At 48.9% G+C, this 18,460-nt stretch overlaps 1 protein-coding gene across 1 annotated transcript in view; it reads left to right on the top strand.

Moving 5' to 3' along the window:
• The window catches only part of LOC128726679 (zwei Ig domain protein zig-8-like), a 56,267-nt gene that overhangs the window by 21,081 nt on the left and 16,726 nt on the right, over positions 1–18,460 (top strand). The gene's annotated exons all lie outside the window — the stretch shown is intronic.

Below are 18,460 nucleotides of genomic sequence, written 5' to 3'. Positions count from 1 at the left end.
AACCTCCTTGACAGCGACACGTTGCTCCGATGGTTGCTGCGATGGTTGGTGCTGCGTGCGCAACGCTTTCGCTGCCGTGTATAGCCCTTTTCCAGCGCAGGAGGCGATGTAACTGGTGGTTGAGTTTCCACGAGTGAAAGGTTTTTTTTTTTCGGGTGGAGTGGTGCGACTGAGTGTGACTGCGGATGATGGGGATGAAGTTGTAAACCCCCGGGGGCGCTTACATTTGATGAACCGATGCACGTAATTGGAGACCATTGCACAGCTGCGTTGCTGCTGAAGGACACCTTTAACTCAATAATGGATCAGTGCTTATGTGTGAGGGAGGTGTCCTAAAAAAGAAACATGATCCAGTGGCACCTAATAAAACGAAAGCACCTCGTTGTTGTGCAGTAAGTGCTGATGATAACTATCTAGCCATGTTTTGACAAGCCAAAAAAGTGGGGTCACTTTACTCAACACAGTTACAGCAACTACATGGTTTTGCTCTCCAGTTTCATCTCTTTTTATGCAATGTTTTTGGAACATTATCGTTGTTTTCGTCTGGTACTTGACCAAGAACCGTTTCAGTTTCTTCTAGCTTTGCTAAGGCGCGTCTTTATCGTGTGTTCTTTATAATTGAAAACGAGAATGATAATTTCTTTCGTGGGAAAGGTGCTCTACAATACAAGCAAGTGGTTTCAATTGGCTAAGCATCCAAAACAAAGTGAAACATTCAATTGTTTTACTTTCAATTCAATTCAATTGTTAACTCTATCAAACAACTGCAGACGGAAACAATTATTGCCATAATAAAATGCCCTTCATTTCTGGCATCTGTTTCACTGCCAGTGTGGATCTGAACAATTATTTCCCTTAGGCATCTTAGTTTAGGAATTTTGCAACCAAAATTAGGATAACGGCAGGTTCAGCTTATTAAACGTTAGCTTACCGCACCAAGCAGCGCATTGTAGCAGCATTTCACGTTCACGTTCAACCGAAAACAACCCACCCGAATAGTCTGCAATGGAAACTATTAAACTACCACCGGCTGCAGATGATGTGCAAATAATATTTGCCCTTCCTACGGGGCACCTGGTGGTGTTGAAGTATCTTCCTTCCTCAACAGGTACAGAGAACCACAACTGCCACGTCTCCCGGCGAGCCAATGCAAATAATACACCCACAATGCCGGTGCTGCATCGCCGTTCCCCAAAATGCATTCGAGCCACGGGCCTGACGGAAAATGCATTCCGTTGTTCTCGTTGCTGCTTCGGTTGCTTATTGACCGCAAAAGCCTCGTACAATTCCATGAACCGCACCGTCGAATGTTCATCTCGGTTAATGGGGCCGAAACCCGACATTGTCCCGTGATTGAGAAGAATGCAAGCCTGTGCAAGCCCGTGCGGTGAACGTACCAGCAGAACCGATCGAAGAAAGACACGTTGGTCGTTGCTTTCTTCGTGGGGAACCTCTTCAAGCCAAGAATTGAAGGCACACATTGTAGCAGAACGTCCGGTCAGCATCGTCGCACGTAGAACACGCCTCGTACACGGCTCGGAATGGCAAACCGATGCAACGCCGTACCGTCGGTGGCAGCCATATTTCAGCGAAAAAGCAATCTCAGCCCCACGGAAGAGATTTTTCCATTATAGCTCCTCGCAGCCGCACCGAAACCTGGTCGTGTTGATTTACAAGCCCCCCAGGAGTGCTGGTGCTTTCTCCGTTTTTCGAGTCAAGGAAACCCTGGGGCGTCTTGCAAACGGTAAGCCATTTCACAGCCGCTTTTCCTCGTGGCATGGCGAAATACGCTGGAAGTGGATATTAAACGCCACGGCGTGCCGTACGAGCAGGGTATCATTGGTATCGATAATATTTCACCCGCGGCAGCAGCCTCGCAAGGAAGCTCGTGTAGCAAGCAGGAAAGCTTCCTGCGGCCGGGTGTTGCACTCCGTAAATCTTTCCGCTTGCGAGCTTTCACCGGGTGAAATACGAGCACCGGTTTGGCTGTGCAGGACTGGGTCAAACGCAAACGCCTAGTTGACATCGAGTTGTGAAGTGCATTTAGTCGTGCGAAAATCGATCCTCTTCAGTAACACGACGCCCGGCGTTGGTCCGGGTGCTTTGAGGGCTCTCTCTCTCTCTCTCTCTGCGTGCCATTGAGATAATGATTTTCTACGGATTGTTAGCTTTGCTAGGGATTTTTCCTCGAGTCATGCAGCTGCGCTCGGGCTGGGTTTTGATATTAACAACTATCATGGTCTCGGTGTGAGTTATTTTCGATTCCCTACCGACGATGACGTGTTTTGTAGTATAGAGGAGCTTTTGCGGGAACTAAACTGTCCTATTTATACACCGACGAAATCTTGTTGCCGTTCGAGCGTGAGTGATATCGATACCACCCTTGTTGACCATCCCAAAAATGGCCGAAGGGGGTTGCGATTGGATCGGATCGGATTTCCCCGATCGATGTCGGTTCGCCGCGCCTTTCGTTGGCTTTTTCCGGTTCGGTTGTTTTAACGTGCTTCGCCGTAAATAAAGCCAGCGGCAGTTCATGGGATGTATTTTTTATACGAGCCCCAGTGGGAATGGCGTGTCTCGCAAACCGGCCGGCGAGCCGTAAATGACGCTAATCATGACAGTACAGCCATCCGGGCATCCGCTTTCGTACAGGTCCCTGGGGCCCACGTTTGGTACTTTGGAAACGATTGCCGTGTCGGTGAGGAAGATGAATTGCCGCCGCGCAGAGGGTGAGTTGAATAAAACAAAAAGAAAAAAGCACAAAAAAGCTCACGACGGCCTTGAAGCCAACCACAGGCAGGCCTCGGGATGGTCGTCATTTCCAGCCGACCGCGGCCAGTGTCCCCTTTGCGACATGAGCTTCAGCTTACCGACTTCGCGTTTGTGTGGGATTTATTTTTATCTTGAGTGGTTTTTGATTTTACTATCCGGTGGAATTGACTTGCAAGGTGACCGCGTGGAGTGAGTGAGAAAGCGAGATCGAGATAGCAGACCTTCTCGCTCGCACGCGACAATGGCCCGACCGGTGATGGCAGTCGTTGGGCATTATTTTGGACAGTTGGCGGAATAAATTGGCTTCCCGACCGCTGGTGGTGGGCTTCTGTTTGCAGACGAGCGAAAGTCGTCGGTGGTTCAGTGGATTGCTGCCGCTGGTTTCTTTTTTATTTATTATTTTTCGCTAGTCATATTTGCCGACAAGTTTTCTTATCAACAGGCCCGGCACAATTGTTACGCTGAATCCTACTGCCGGAGAGAGAGAGAGAGAGAGAGAGCGAGAAAAAAAGCCCACTCTGGTCGGCCTAATGCCTCGGACAAATAGCACGAATTTCGTGATTCATCCTGAAACCGCTTCGGGGAGCAAGAAAATTGATTCTTTTCCCGTCCACGCTTCTCTTAAAGCGTACTTTTTGCTGTCTGCTTCCGGCGCTCTATTCGATGAACGGTGAAACGCTTCCGTTGAAAGCGTCTGTCTGTTTTTTTGTTGGGTGAGTTTTGCCGAGGGGAGAAAAAGAGAGAAAATGCTGTTCACGAAATGGCAACCGGACCATATTTTTGGGTGATTACAATTGAACGCAAATGGCTCGTGGTCTACGGTCTCGGGAATGTGAAAACCGGCTTTCACCGAGAAGCGTCACATTTCGCAACGTTGCGAATGAAGCGCGCGTTTTCTGCCACTGTAGCGTGTAACATCGTTGAAATTGGAATGATTTTAATGCACTCATCTGACCCGGTGAAAGCGAACCTCCGTCCCCCCCGGTGAAAAGCCGCACACAAATACAAATAGATAGCATCGTGATTGGTGATTGGATTCGAGCCAACTGGATCGTATTAACTGCGCGAACGGAAAATCTGCATCCCTGCGGACGCATGTGTGTGTGTCGCATGTTGGCACGGATGAAATGCGGCTCTCGTCCTAAATCGAATCAAAGCCAATGTTTGCCGACGGGATTGGATTGTTGATCACCGGAACATTATCAGTGTTATCATTTTCCCGCCCCCCTTGATGCCGAATGCCGGTGCGGGATTATTATTCGAGCAGCAAATGGTGCGCGTTCGAGTGGTTTATTGTTTGCGGTTTAATGCCGGCGCTTGGGTTTTTAGTGCACGCGGCAGGATGAGGTTATCCTTGAGCATCGTTTGTGCATCGTTTGAATGGTTTATGTTTGTTTAAACGACTCACTCACCGGTCCGGGCAACATCCCATATGCCGGTACGTTGTTTGCACGGTGCGATTGCCACTAATTAAACTTTCCTGCGCTCATGGGAATCGTGCCGTTGAATGGCTCAAGATTTCGCTTATCGCATTCGCAATTTCCCACTCCCACAGCCCCTTTTCGAAAAGAAAGAGAAACCCGCAGCCTGGTTGGTTGTCGCTTTTTCACGCATCATTAGAATATTATCGCGATCGAGGGTTGCCCAAGGGTTCGGGTTTTTCTTTCGTTACCTTTTTTGTGTGCGCTTTTCACGCTCGCAAACGATGGACGTTAATTGCACTTCGGGTGACAGATAAAATAAATGTAGCGACGTAACGATTTAATTATGGCGCGGACTCTTCGGGGAAGTACCGTACCGTTGTACTCCATTAAGTTGCTTTTCCAAAGTGGGTAAATATGACCACACGGGCTTGCTAAAAAGAAGAAGAGAAAAAAAAGCGAAACCCCACTGAAACAGTGCTGAATTGTGTTCGTATTTTCGTGTGAAAAAAAAAAAACGACGAGAGAAATCATAAAACGCCCTGTCGCAATCCGAGCGCGCTTTTGCTGGAATTAATATTCGAAACGACCCATCCGTTGAGTGGGAGTCGGCACACTTACTGCAATTAATTGTTTTGCAAAAGTTTTCCCTTCCGCGGGCGGCCGCGTGGGTCGGCTGTGCCTTTCGCTGAATGATCGCTTGATGAAATGTCCTCGTTCGGTGTGCGGCTGTACTTCACGGAAGAAGCACAGAAAGAGCAGCACACAAAAAAAAAACGGAAAACCTGCTCGCCTCGCTCGAAGCCGGTTTTAATCCCGCACAATAATGTGAACCACCGGAACCGGATGAAGTGTGAAAGATTATGTCGGAATGGAATTTCATTACAACACGCTTCGGTCACCGCTCGATCGCGCTTGTCCATTAACGCGGCGGAATAAAAACCGTTCGCTCCTTTTTTTTCGCCCATTTCTGCCAGCTCCTTTCGGAGTGGGTAAAGGGGTCGTTGTTGGGGCATTGTTGTTTCGACGACGAACGGGTCACCTCGTCACCTGGCCGCGTGCCGTAGGTAGGATTTAATGGAAATCTGTATTATGGTCTCTCGAGCGGTCCACTTTCGCCACCACCATCCGAAACCAGCAGCCGTTAATCCCGACGAAAGCGTTTGGGAAATTGCTTACCACTTGCGCCACTTGTGCCAGCGCGTGTGAAAGCCATGGCCACGTGACGAACGGTGGGTTTGGGGCTCGTCGATCGAGCTTTCCCAGAATCGATGGTCATCATTTCGTTCGGTTGTTTGCTTGCCTTGCTTTATCGCTAACCAGGGTTCGTGGGAGGCGAGCTGCTTTCTTCTATTTACTCCGAAGTATGAGCGATGGTCAGTTGCGAACGAACGAGTCAAGGAACGTGTTATGCATTAAACGACAAAGATGGGTCAGTTCGGTCAATTTTGTGCAAGCACAGTGGGACGATTTCATCGTCAGGTTTCTCGCAGGTGCATTTACTGTTAATTAAATGTTTGCAATTTGAGTGGGGTTGATTAACAAGGAGAAATGATGACCGCAATATTGCGTATCATGTTGCTTGCGAATAACGTGCGAATGATCCATTAGTTCACATTGAAATCCGGCCATTTTGGTGCGCGTTACGCGTGTCTTGTGTATATGATTTTTTCCCGCAACGGAGAGGACCTTTTTTTTATTTCTCATTTATACGATTTTGATACAGATCCATTGTCAGATTATCGTACTTTATCCCATAATCCTACCCGGAAAAAGGGGCCCCAGTCTCCGCCCTAAAATTGACCAATAATTCAAGCCAAGAAACGAGTTGCCTTGCCGTATCAAAGTTCCTGAGCGAGCGCTGTTACACGCCATCGGATGGACCGTGCACAAGAACGTTCGCCTGTCTGCGTCCGGTGCGAGCTGAACCAGCCAATCGATGTCAGCTTCCGACATGAAGCCGGCGTGTAATCGCATCGGAACGAGCTGCTTCGAGCCACCGTCGGCCATCCGGGCCCTCGCATATTCCGAGGCGAGACAGTGCTGGAAATATCGAGCGCTCGGGGCTCGTCTTACCAAACCCGGAGACGAATCGCCAGGCTAGATAGTCGTTCGGTGGTGACCGCATGAAATCTCATTCACAGCGCCCACGGACGCCGTTCGGTGTCGGTAATGAAATCTGTGCCGCATGTTAAGTGAAACGGACGGAGCGGATCGAACGAAGCTCGAGCTTGAGGTTTTTCCTGGCGCACTCAACAACACTCAGCGTGTGGTTGTGGAAAGCGTGTCTGCGAGTGTCGCTTGGACTGCACGGGCGAGTGAAGGAGTTAATTTTGCTTTGATTTTGATTTGTGTTGATTTTTCATTACCCTTCGCCGACGGGTTTTGTAATGAACTTTATAAACCCAGGCGACCAGCAGCACGGGGCGAACAGCTTCCGGTTTTTGCTAGCTCTTCCGATTATGGCAGCGACAAAGCGCAAAAACAATGCGCCACCGAAAGGGCGGAACGAGCAGCGATACTGATAGCGCGTTTGATAAACTTTTCAAACCATCCACCGAACGGGGTGTGCGTGGAGCGCTGGGTAATGAAAATTATTACGCCATGATTCAGGCTAAACAAAGCCCACCCCGATAATGGGAAGCTGCAGAAATAGCGCGGTGCTTCGTAAATTTCAAGATGAGCAAATAAAATGGCGTGAAATGCGAGGGAAGCTCGTGTCCGGACAGGCGGAAAGTCACGGTGATACGATCCAGGACGGCACCGTCCACGCCACCCGGAAGGTGGTTGCAGTCGCAAAAGCAAACGGTTACAAATTTCTGACGGCTTCTGGCTGCCGGCACAACAGTATAGTGCGGCGAAACACCAGGCGGTAATTAATGAAGCGCGAAGCAGCAGCTCTTGTGACGCGCGGTGTTGATAATAAAACTGAACTAAAAACTCAACCCCCTAGAGAAGCGGAAAGCGATGCGACGAGGCGAAATGGAAAGCGACGGCAAAGTGTGGCGAGCGTGAAAATTAAATTTAAATCTGTCGTAATTGACTATCGCATTCTACTCGAGCGACAGAAAATTGATTGTTTCGTGGCAGCACAGCGTTTCGAGGAGTTGTGAGGAATTGAGAGCGATTTTTTTGTGTGCTTCTGTATGTGTGTGTATGTGTGCCACTCTGTTGATGCAGGCGACCAAGCGATTCTGTTGCCATGGTAACGGTGGAGTTTTTGTGAGCTTTTTGAGCACAGCACGATGCGGGAGTTTATGGTTCGCGCATTGGAAAAGCACGTCGCCGTTTTGTATGATTTTAAAGTTAAGCGAATTTAATTTACGCTCCGTTTACAAACGCAATTACTTTCAGCCACTGGTTTAATTGATGGTTTACGGCTCAACTATAGGTATTGAGATATCGAACGATGACAGCTTTATTAAGCTTTTGTTTGGTTCACAATCACGTTTGTGAGTGAAAGTAGCTTTGAGTTTTTAATTTCGATTCATGAAATCGATTTCAAATAATGACAGAACAATTCGTGGGAATCAACTGACATAAACCCTGATCTTAAGCCTCATGAAGTCTAGCAGCTTGGCTTAATCCCTTGGTGCATTTCAAAACAGGATAAGCGTGAATAGTTCACACTTTCAAAGCACACCGCTGATCCGTCGGTTTTGACGCATTTGATTTCAAGTTCAAAGCATCAAGCTCATCCATTTTTAATACCTCGCGTGTGATTCAACAATGTGTGGAAAGGACGAGCGCGCCTCCCGAATCAACCCACTAAACCTCGCTGACAAGACCCACGGCTCACGAGGCTCATCAATATGCACCGCAGCCGTCTAGCCCTTTTGCACGCCGTTAAGTAACTGAGTGTGTCCTTTTCAGCAGTTGACCCCCGCACTCATTAGCTCCTCGAACACGCACCCGCCCAGTTGTTGCGCGCAAAATGATGATGACTTTTGGTTCACAGCCCACGAACTGCCACACCCAATGCGTCTCATCACTTATGCGCGTGCTGCGGGCCAACGGCTCCCGGAGGTGCATTATTCACGTCCTGGGAATAATTCACGCGCGTGTATGCGTACGTACAGCCGCGCCAATCCACACGCACCCGAATACATCACGGGCAGGGCCAGGCGCTCCCAAGGATCCGGTCGTTTTTCGCTCGAGTTCCTTGAGGCGGATCCCGACAGCCCTCGGGAAGTGTGTGTTTGTGCGAGGGTAAATTATGCAACGCGTGTCGGGAAAAGCTCATTTAAGCTGATTTGTAGCCGAATCGCTTCCGGCCGGTCGTTGGCACCAATGCGCCGGTGGCTCACCTCGGGCTGGTGCGTGTACATCATCCCCGATTCGGTTGAGGAATTGCCCGAGGAACAGATCGTGTGGCGAGCGTGGAATGGGGAATAAATTTTCCCCGAGCCGCTAATGTGTGTGCGAGTGATTCGAAGTGGTACGCTGCGGGGCATTATTTTTACATCGTACTCTGGGCCACTTTCTGGGATGAAGGCGCTGAAGATGGTTGCGATCGCGGAAACGGTCGCTCTTGTACACGTACGCAACCGGTAAATGGTTGGCTGGGGGAGAAAATGCTACCCCACTGGCTAGGGTTAGCGTTAAGGGGTCGTTTTGGTAGTTATCTATCGCTGTTGCGCCGAACGGTGTACGGTGGTATTGGAAAAACGTTTTATTTCCAGCATAATGAAACATCCTTCAGTGGCCCTAGAGCTGCTCTGTCTTCGGGGGATTTCGAGCACCGCCTTAGCCTGGCTCATCGGAAAACGTTCAAATTATGTGGGCAAACATTCGCCGGCAGGTGCTCGTAAGCGATTTTGGGGTGGTGGGAAAATATCTAATCGATTTTTCATCCCTGTTAAAAGACGCACAAAGTAGCAATTGCACAATGTCTCGCGAGTGTACCAACGAGGACCTGCTGTTATCCTTCGCCATCAATGCTGAGACCCCATTCGGTACAGCACGAAACGTTTTTGAGCACCGTACAATGTTTTATCGTGTGTGGCACCGTAAAGAATGACACATATTTTGGTCGACTTCGGGGTCTATTAATGACCAGGCTGAATGCAGTTTAATAGCACATAAACGTTATTAATTGTTCGACGGCAACAGACAAACCAGCGGCGGGCAATGGCGAATGGGTCCCTTTTCGACATTGGACCCGTGGTGCAATGCGAACGAAATCAAAGAAGCACAACCATGCGTAAGTGCGGACACCCTGTTGGCCTGGCAAAGTGGCACGTTCGCTGGCCGAACAGCAGAACCCCGGTGTCATTATAAACCCTGAATTTATAGGGCAACTTATCGGGTCGAGTAACTGGATGGTGCGACGTGCCTCGGTGGTGGCATGCCGCAGGGAAAAAGGAAAATATTTTAAGTACGCCGGAAGTAGAGCATTTTCTTCGAAAGAAGGTACCGGTGGCATGAAAGAGGGATAGCACCGTACGCTGGTGAAGCATTTTGCGATGTAGCAATGTGCTTTAATGGCGTTCGTAGACAGTTTTATGCTCGAAGGGCTATGGAAATCGTTTCAAGTATGTTAAAAATTGATCATAAAATATTGCTGAAAAAAATGAGCATTTCGTAGAAGCTTTGTTGCTGTTTGATGCAATTATAATTACCATTTGGTGATAAGCAAACGATGAATATTGTTTTCCACGGCTACGGAACATTAGCTAATTGAGATTGATAGGAGAAAGCTATAATTGAGTTTGCTTTGACATGAACCAAGTAAAATGCATCTTCCGACATCGTTACGCACGTAACGAGCATGTCTTGTGGGGAACGTTATTAAGTTATTACAAAATTCGAAGCCACCAGCAGAAAGCTTCGTTGATGTGATATGGCACATCCTTTCGAAGATCGCTTGTCAACGCGATGTGTCAACGTGCGATGATACACAAACTCGTTACGTATTGGTGTTCATCGAAGTAGGCGTATGAACTCACACAACCACATTTGACGTGTTGTGACACGTCCCCAAGGGTGAGCGGTAAATCAATCAGGATAAAATAGCTACGAGGGATTATTTCAATGCACTCTGTCAGGGTCAAGCTCGTGCGTTTTGGAAATGATAATAGCGCTTGGTAAATAATCAACGGAGAAAAACAATTTCCAAACCGTTACGTTCCAATGCGACAAAAAAAGCAACCGCTGCACGCATAACGCCTGGATCGGTTTTTAACCTTCGAGGAACGGCAACCACACCACTGGAGTGAAATAAATCCAATCGGGTGGGGGCCGAGAATAAAATACTCTATCTGTCGTAACCCTTTTTACGGTCGAGCGACTCAGCGGAAAGCTTGTTTGAGCCCCTTGGCATTGTTTGCGCTTCGGTAAGCCGAAGGAAAAGCATTCCCACTCCCCCATATGGCTTTATCGCAGTGGCAAAATGTCACCGTGCGATAAGGGATGCGGTATCGAGCGATTTTTCTTGTTTACGCGCCCCTTTTTTCGGGATGTGTTTGATGTAACGGGGCGTCGTCGTCGTCGTTTTCTCTCGATTCCGTCGATAGCATTGTGACAGGCACTCGTCCTAACGCGCAGCCATCAAGTCGATCCGCATTGTGCGAGGGGTAGCGAGGCGTCGAACACATTGCTACACGATGGCATAAATCATTTTCGAGGCCATTCGAAAGGTCACGAGCGCATAACGTAGTGTCTCACCCGTCGCCTTTTGTAGCCGCCTGCGAAAGCTAGAGACTAAACGATTTGACAGCGACCTTCGCATGATACACTATCGAGACCCTGTCGAGATTGGGCCGGCAGCTCTTCCCGAGAGGTGGTCATTTATCTAAGTGCCGCACTAGCGCTAGCGCTAGATTTATTATCCTGCCAACACTCAAGCGGGCCCGTTTCGGCTCGCCCCTAGGTATCACAGGGTGCTGTACGTACGTGGAAGGAGTTCTGCTGGTTGTTAGTTGCGCTGTTTGCATGATTTGGCCTCTTGGCAGATCTCGTAACAATCCACCAGCCACCCACTGCCAAGTTCTCCTAGATCTCCACCGTCGGCGTTCATCGTCAATCGTTTCGACCCTCATCTCGATGGAGGCGCCCGGTGGCTTGTACTGAATGGAGGCGCCTGGTGGCTGGTTCGAGTACCGGGTGGAAGCGCATGATGCTCCATTATGCTAAAGTGAGTGTGTATGTTGGCATGACTTCCTGCTTATTCTGGGTGTGAAGCGATGGAAGAGAAAAAAAACACACGAACCATACGCTCGATGGAGATGAAGATAATACCGAGAAAGGATAAAACATCGCAGCCTATCGACAGATCCATCACGGTGCCTTCACTCCGGTACCTCAGGTATTGGCTCAAGGCGCGGCATTGGTTGGCTGTTGAAAAGCAACGAAGGGGAAAATTGACAACAGAGAGAAATTTATATGCCAACCTCCAGCACGGGTCCGTATGGCTCGCGGCTTGACGGGAATTGACAATCGCTGCCTTGTTGACGCTGGTGAAGGTGTTTGAACAGTGAGCGGCCGTTGAATACGCGCACGAGGAGAAAATTCGATTCCGCCCGATTCGAGCCGCATGTTGAGCGAAGGGAGACGATTTACCTAAGCTGCATTTCAATTGTCAATATTTCACCACCCAAGCGGATGGGTTGTAGTACTGTTGATCTTTCTAACGTTTGAGGTACGTCGTTTGTTCGATGGCAGAATCAATATTGAGTGTGCCATGTCAAGTGCTGGTGATGGTTGAGTTATTGGATATTCTGCCCTTCCCCGAGAGCTTTCGTGCATGGAAAATAGTACAGTGAGCGTGCATTCGCTTAAGGACTGTTCTTTTATAAATATGGCTGGTGCGGACAGGTTGATCTCTTTTATACTTGTATGAATCCATCGAATCTTAAGCCCATATCCTTAAGTTCACCAACGTGCGTACTTACACGAATGACGTTGACGAACAGTTTCGTTTGCTCAACGGTACAGTCAATAAAGTTTATTGCTTTCGAGAGCTTCGAGGGAGCGGTGCCACTGAAAGGGTTTCGAACGTCAAATGCACCCATTTGCATAAAGGACTGGCAAAAGTTTGCCCATGCCCTTGCCGAGCACAAAGCGAAAGGGTATGTAACTCCTTTTTTTTTGCCCCTATCGACTTACGGTGGGTTCCCTCGACGTTCACCGGTGGGAATGTATTTTTATCGGTAAACGAGCATCGATGGGGCAAACAGATAACACAACACCGGCAGAGCGCACGAGGTGCACGGGGATCATTTGACTTTCTCGACTGTCACCCAACGGTGGACGAAGCCACCAGCTGCAGCTCTCGAGCATATGCGAACCCAACGGAAAATGGAAGAAAAAAGCGAGCGAGAGAGAGAGAGCAAAACGACAAAGAATAAAATGTTTTCGAAACCTTTTCCCCCCACGAGACGATAGGGTGTGCAGAAAAGGTGCTTCAAACATGGCTCGAGAATGGTATTCTTGGGCTCGGGAAAGCAACAAACCAAAAAAAAAGAAGTAGATCGTCACGAAAGTTTTCTCTCTCTCTCTCTCTGTCTCTCCATTTCTAGTCGGCTCCATTTGCGGCTGCATTTGCACAGCAGCGAAACTTGCACACGCGGCGTTGCGTCGGAAGGAATCCAATTTTCGTTAACTCCTGCTTGCTTAGGTGAATCCCAAGTGATATCGGTCCCTTGTCTATTTCGTCCTTTTTGCTCTTATTCAACATTTTTTTTTCGCTCTTTGCTTTTGTATCAAGCACCTTCTTCATCTTCTTCTTCTCTCGGCTATGAGATCGTGGTTCGATGGCATCGTCTTGATTTTCCGTGCATGGGCAAACTATTCGATTCAGCCGGATAAGCAATTCTAATGCCGAAGCTGATTGGTAAAGGAAAAGTACATGGGCAAAGGCTTGGTGATTTGCAGAACAGCACACCACATTGCATCATTGCCGATGTTGGATGTGTCAGCCAATTTGCGTAGCTAAAGCTCCAACCCGCTGCAAACCGGTGAGCCGTTCACTCGTTCACCGAACAAATTGACATCTGCTTCAGTTCTGATTGGATGGCTTTAGATATGCGGCTGCTGCAAGCCCGAATGCAAAACCCCTTGCGATGGAGAGGAGTAAAAGTCTCTATTCTCTGTGGCCTGTGTGGTTTGATGATTGGATTAAACAGTGCGTTAAGGGTTTAATTGTGCGTTGTGCTCTAGAACGATACCAACTGGGTTTTGTAAACCACTCCACAGAGCCGAGGCGTTTGCATTCGTTATGGACAATTTTAAAATCATTACCAGCAATGCAGCATTCACAAACAACTCCCAGCAAACACTCTTCGTCGCGTTACAACCGCTAGTGGATGTTTTGTGGTAGTGCCTTCAAAGAGTGCCTCAAAAGGGTTGTGCGGATCTGGCAAAAGGGAAAATCAATAATAGCTGCACCGATCGTTTTGCACGAAACGGAAACATTCACGATGCCACTCTTCCACCATTATTTGCAGCCTGGCGCACGGGTCGAACCCGGCAGTGTGGTGTTTTGTTCGTTTTTGCAGCTGATTGGCAGCCAAGAGGTTTTCGGGGCAGAAGCTGCATCAGCTTGTCCTGCCGTGCTTATCTGCCAACGGCAAAAAAAAACCGCCCACTCTCTCTCTCGGCCCGTGGCTAATGCTTTTGCAGTGGAATGTTTACTTTGTGGCGGTTGTGGCATTAGAATTTTCAATTTCCTTTTTCATTAAACCATGGTGCCTGCCGAAAAGCCGGCAAATGGCGAACGCCTAACGAAATGTTTGCTTTGTCGCTAATGCAACGCTCGCTTCGCCTTTATCACCCGTTTTGCGCCCAAACCCCTTGCCGAGAAGACGCTGCCTGAGACGCGTCCTCCTGTCGAGGTGTGGTGTGGTTTATTTCTATTTTAGACTTATGCTCCTCACCCTTTTTGCCCAGCCCGGTGTCGGGGGCGAAGAAAAGGATGCTTTATTCTCATGCAAATGGATGTTTATTCAGCACGGTCCAATGGAGCTTCGAAACCGTACATCCCGTTCGTGTTTTTTTTTTCTTTCTTCTCCTTGTTGTTGTTCCATTGTCTTCAGGTGGGCTCCGTTGGTGATGCAAATTCGGTGCGCCCGAAAACGAGCCATGCTTTTGTTGAAAAATCAATCATTTCGGTAATGCTCGAAGGGTTCGATGTGGGGGAAGCCCACCCAATGCAATGTACCATGGCGGAATTGAATATTCAGAATGCACGTTCGTTTGAATTTTTCATGTGTCATTTGCACAGACAAAACAAAAGCCCTGTCATGGAGCTGTTATTGAATTGTGCCGGGTTATGCTTGATTTGAATATAATACCCGCAGCCGACTGGGCCATGGTTCGTCCACAGTTCCATCATCGCTATGATTGGCCGAAAAAGCTCGAACGTGTCAGTGGTCAATCTTTGGGGTGGTCGATGATAAAATCACATCTTCCGGTTCGGGTCCTTATCGGCGGGTGAGATGTTTTTTTGCGTGGCACATCAAATCTGCGCCGTTTATGCCGGTCAGTTGTAAAAGGAAAACGCGTTGCCAGGCGCTTTTACGAGGGCTTCGTATTGGGTGGGGGGGGGGGGGGGGGTTGGGAAAACCGTTTTCTGCGAGCTCATAAAAGCATAATAATTGCCGCATCAGCTGAACCATAAAATCAGATTAATGCCGCAGCAACACGAACCGACGGCTCGGGGGAAGAGATTATGAGCACTTTGCAAATATGATTCCCAGTGACGGCTGTCCGTGTGTGTGTGTGTATGTGCGTGCGTATGTATCAAAGTAGGCATGGTGAACCGTTGCTAGGGTGTGGGTAATTATGCTTGGACCCGCTCACGTCAGCAAATTGAGTATGATCTGATAGATGGCCAACCAAACGGCGACGCAATTCGTCCTTCACTGTTCGGTAATGAATTGTGACTAAACGTTTTTGTGCGTACATAAAAAAAAAACAAACAAAACATCGATTCCATGGGAGCGTGCACAAGCACAAGCACAAGCACATGTTTTTTGGCGGCGGCCTCTTGCACAATACGCTCCAATAGCGCACTTGACCGGCACTCGGGCGCAGTTAAACGAGCGAGAAATAAACTTGTCAGCATTTTCCCCGGCGGCCATTCGACCACTCAAGACCCTACATGGTTTGTGGTTGTTTGTTTCGAACCTGTGCGCACGGATTCGAGCTGTGATGCGCGATTTTAAAGCTCTTGAACGTTGCGCGTTCGTGCGCTGTTCAATGGCACCCATTGTGCACCGAGGAGGTATTAATGCACTAGAACTCGTGTCAAGCTGGCACTTCTCGACAGTGGACGATTTTTTTCCGATTTGATACACCTCCAAAGACGACCCACCATCATCAGGTGTGAAGCTCAAAATTCTCCATCATCCCCACGGATTGTTCTGCAAGCTTCTTATGCGGCGAGCTGGTGTTCCAGCAAAAGCGAGTTGGGTTGGTAGCAAAAAAAAAAAAACATGGCCCACCTCAACCTGTATCACGACACCCGGGTCAAGGGAGTAACCGTCCCGCGGGGTTTTCCGTGCCGGACGAACGAGGAAATGCTTTTACCGGTCAGCCCTCGGGCGGAAGGAGCATTATGTAGATTAATATTTTGCTCTCGCCTTTCGTACGGGAAGTGTGTTGTTTTTTTTTATTTCGCCTTTCGCTTCCTCAGAGAGAGAGAGAGAGAGAGAAGGAGCGATAAAAAAAAATCCCAAACACCATAGCAATTCGCACCCTTGTTGTCAGGTCAGAATGCAATCATTTGACCTGATTTATGAGCCTTCAATGGTCGTTCGGCAAGCGGACCCACGCAATGTCCGTTGCTTTGAGTCGCACCGCGAGTTTGCTGACCTTTTTTTTCCTAAGACCGAGCTTGGACCGTCCGTTCTGGGATTCGTTTCGTAAAATTAATAATTAAATGCTGTCTCTCTCTCTCGCTCGATGCGCCTTGAACCTGCGTAAGCACGAGTGCGAGTTTGAATTCAATTTATTCATATTAAAATTTGTGCGCAAATTATTCATGCGACTCAGGTGTGTGTGTGCACGCGCTCGCGCCCGCGTTAGTGATAATTTGCATAATCCTCGGAATTTCCCAACCCACTTTGTCGACCGTTTTGCATCGCGTGCGTCCGTCGAGTGATACGCTTTCTCAGGCACGCTTCGTCTCGCAACATATTCGCTTCGTATTTCAAGCATCTTCAAGCTTCATCGGTGGCGCGTGGGGGCTTCGTTAAATATTTATCTCCCAAAATCAAACACAAACAAATCCGAGTCACTCCACGACGGCAAATTTGACGCAATCTCGCACACGAACGTGTCCACATTCTCTCTCTCTCTGTCGTTGGTGACGCAGAACTAATTAATATGCCGTACTTAGGAACTTTCCAAATGAGGCCACCATTCAGCCCAGCGCGAAGCAATATCTCGTTCGAGAACGCTTCGTGCCGATATGGCGCGTAACGGAGATAATAATTGGATACGCGCGGTGACGACGTGACATGACCGTGTGTGTGTGTGTGTGTGTGCTCCTGTTCCGGCGGAAGCGATCATGGCGCATTACAATGATTACCTCTCCGTGCTTACGCGACCACCCACGGATATGCGCGGATATGTTGTATTATAATTTAGCTTTGAAAGCGAACCCTTCAGCGCTCGGGAGCCCATGAAAATGGCGCCTCAGTGTGTACGATGGATTTTAATTCGATTAGCGAACCGTTGCCGGTGGCAGCGCTTTGATGAAAGCGTCTTTCGCAAAACCCAAGGTCTGCGCTGCCGTTTGATCCCGCACCGATTAGCGGACGGTTATGCATCGCTTCGGTGAAGCTCGTGGGGCTTGAGTTTTTCGGCTCGAGGATGGATGCCCCAGCCCCATGTTCGAGAAAATGCAACTATGTGTTTCTTAGCTCCGTGCTCGTGCTGCAACGATAGCAAGTCATCCGGCAGCATCCTACGCTTCGGTGGCATCGGCAGTACGATCAAAGGACCCGTTCATACGGGCCATCCTTTTGGAGCAACCAGAAGCAACAACAAGAGCAAAAAAATCACAAAAACACTAACAAGCTAACGGGTATGGAACGGCAAGGAAAGAAAGGAAAAAAAAACCACCCCCATAGAAAGTCTCCTTTAAGCTGCCCTTTTCACTTAGAAAGTCGCCATGTTTTGCAGCCACTAACTTGCAGCGTGCGCTCAAGAAGCCGTAACGCTTGAGTGGAGATAACAAAAAAAAAGAACCCAACCCACTGCCCGGAGCTAGAGTGCGATAAAAGCACCAACCAACCGGCCGACTGGCCAGATCGATGCAGTCGACGATGCAGTACTGCGGAGAAACCGACCAATTCCGCGAGTTCCCAATGGAAAACCCACACACACACACACACACACGCGTGCTTCACACGCAACGGTAACTTCCGGATGTGAAAGGGGCCAAAGTCGTGTCAAGCTAAATGTTTGATTGCATTTTTCCACCCGCGTTCCTTGCGGTCGGACGGCCCTCTTCCCGATTGGACGAAAGTTTCTTCTTATCCCATTGCGAGTGGGAAAGCGAGCTGTGCGAGAAAAAAAAACAAAAACTTCCACACGGGGGGGGCAATTTTTATCGTTCCATCCGCCCGCTTCGATCGATCACGCGGACACTAGCGGTTGTGGGATTGGAAAATTGGGTTAAAGCTAATGGCTTGAAGTTGTGCTTCCTTCGCACCGGGTACGCTTACGTGCCACTCAGCGTACATGTGTGATGCAGGGTTTTACTGCACGATCAGGCAGTGCGTTTGTTTGCCCAAACGAGGAAGTTTCGAACGATTTGCATTATGGATGCAGTTGGTTTCCTCTAAACCGGACGACGCGAACGAACGCGAGGCTGGTCTCATCCGGTTAACCAAGATGATAAATGTGCCCGCTTAAAGCGACAGGCTCTCGCGTTTTTAGCGCGCACATGCAAAACTCTCACGCAAAGGTGCGCTTCCAACCGTCGATTGTTTTCGCAAGCAGCGTGCATAGGCCGTCAGCCGTGGCCACGGAACCGCATCCGCTTTTGGGGCCAGCGTTCGGGTGCCAAATTGGCGGTCACAAAATTTCCCAACGACCGTGCTGGCCTTTCGACCCGATCTCACCCCCGGGTGGCCTAGAGATGGCCGCTAATGAGTTTCCGGTGTGAATGTAAAATTCAATGAGTAACGACAGCCCCACCACGGCGATGGGAAATGGCCACAACGAGCTGACCCGGACGTGCGTACCGAAAATTCGGCACACATTTTCGGGTGGCGCCTATCGCTTGGAGTGACACGTTGAAATGCACCACGCTGGAG

This window comes from Anopheles nili, chromosome 3 (genome assembly GCF_943737925.1).
Source record: "Anopheles nili chromosome 3, idAnoNiliSN_F5_01, whole genome shotgun sequence".
Taxonomy (NCBI): Eukaryota; Metazoa; Arthropoda; class Insecta; order Diptera; family Culicidae; genus Anopheles; species Anopheles nili.
This window is presented reverse-complemented; position numbering and strand designations above follow the sequence as displayed.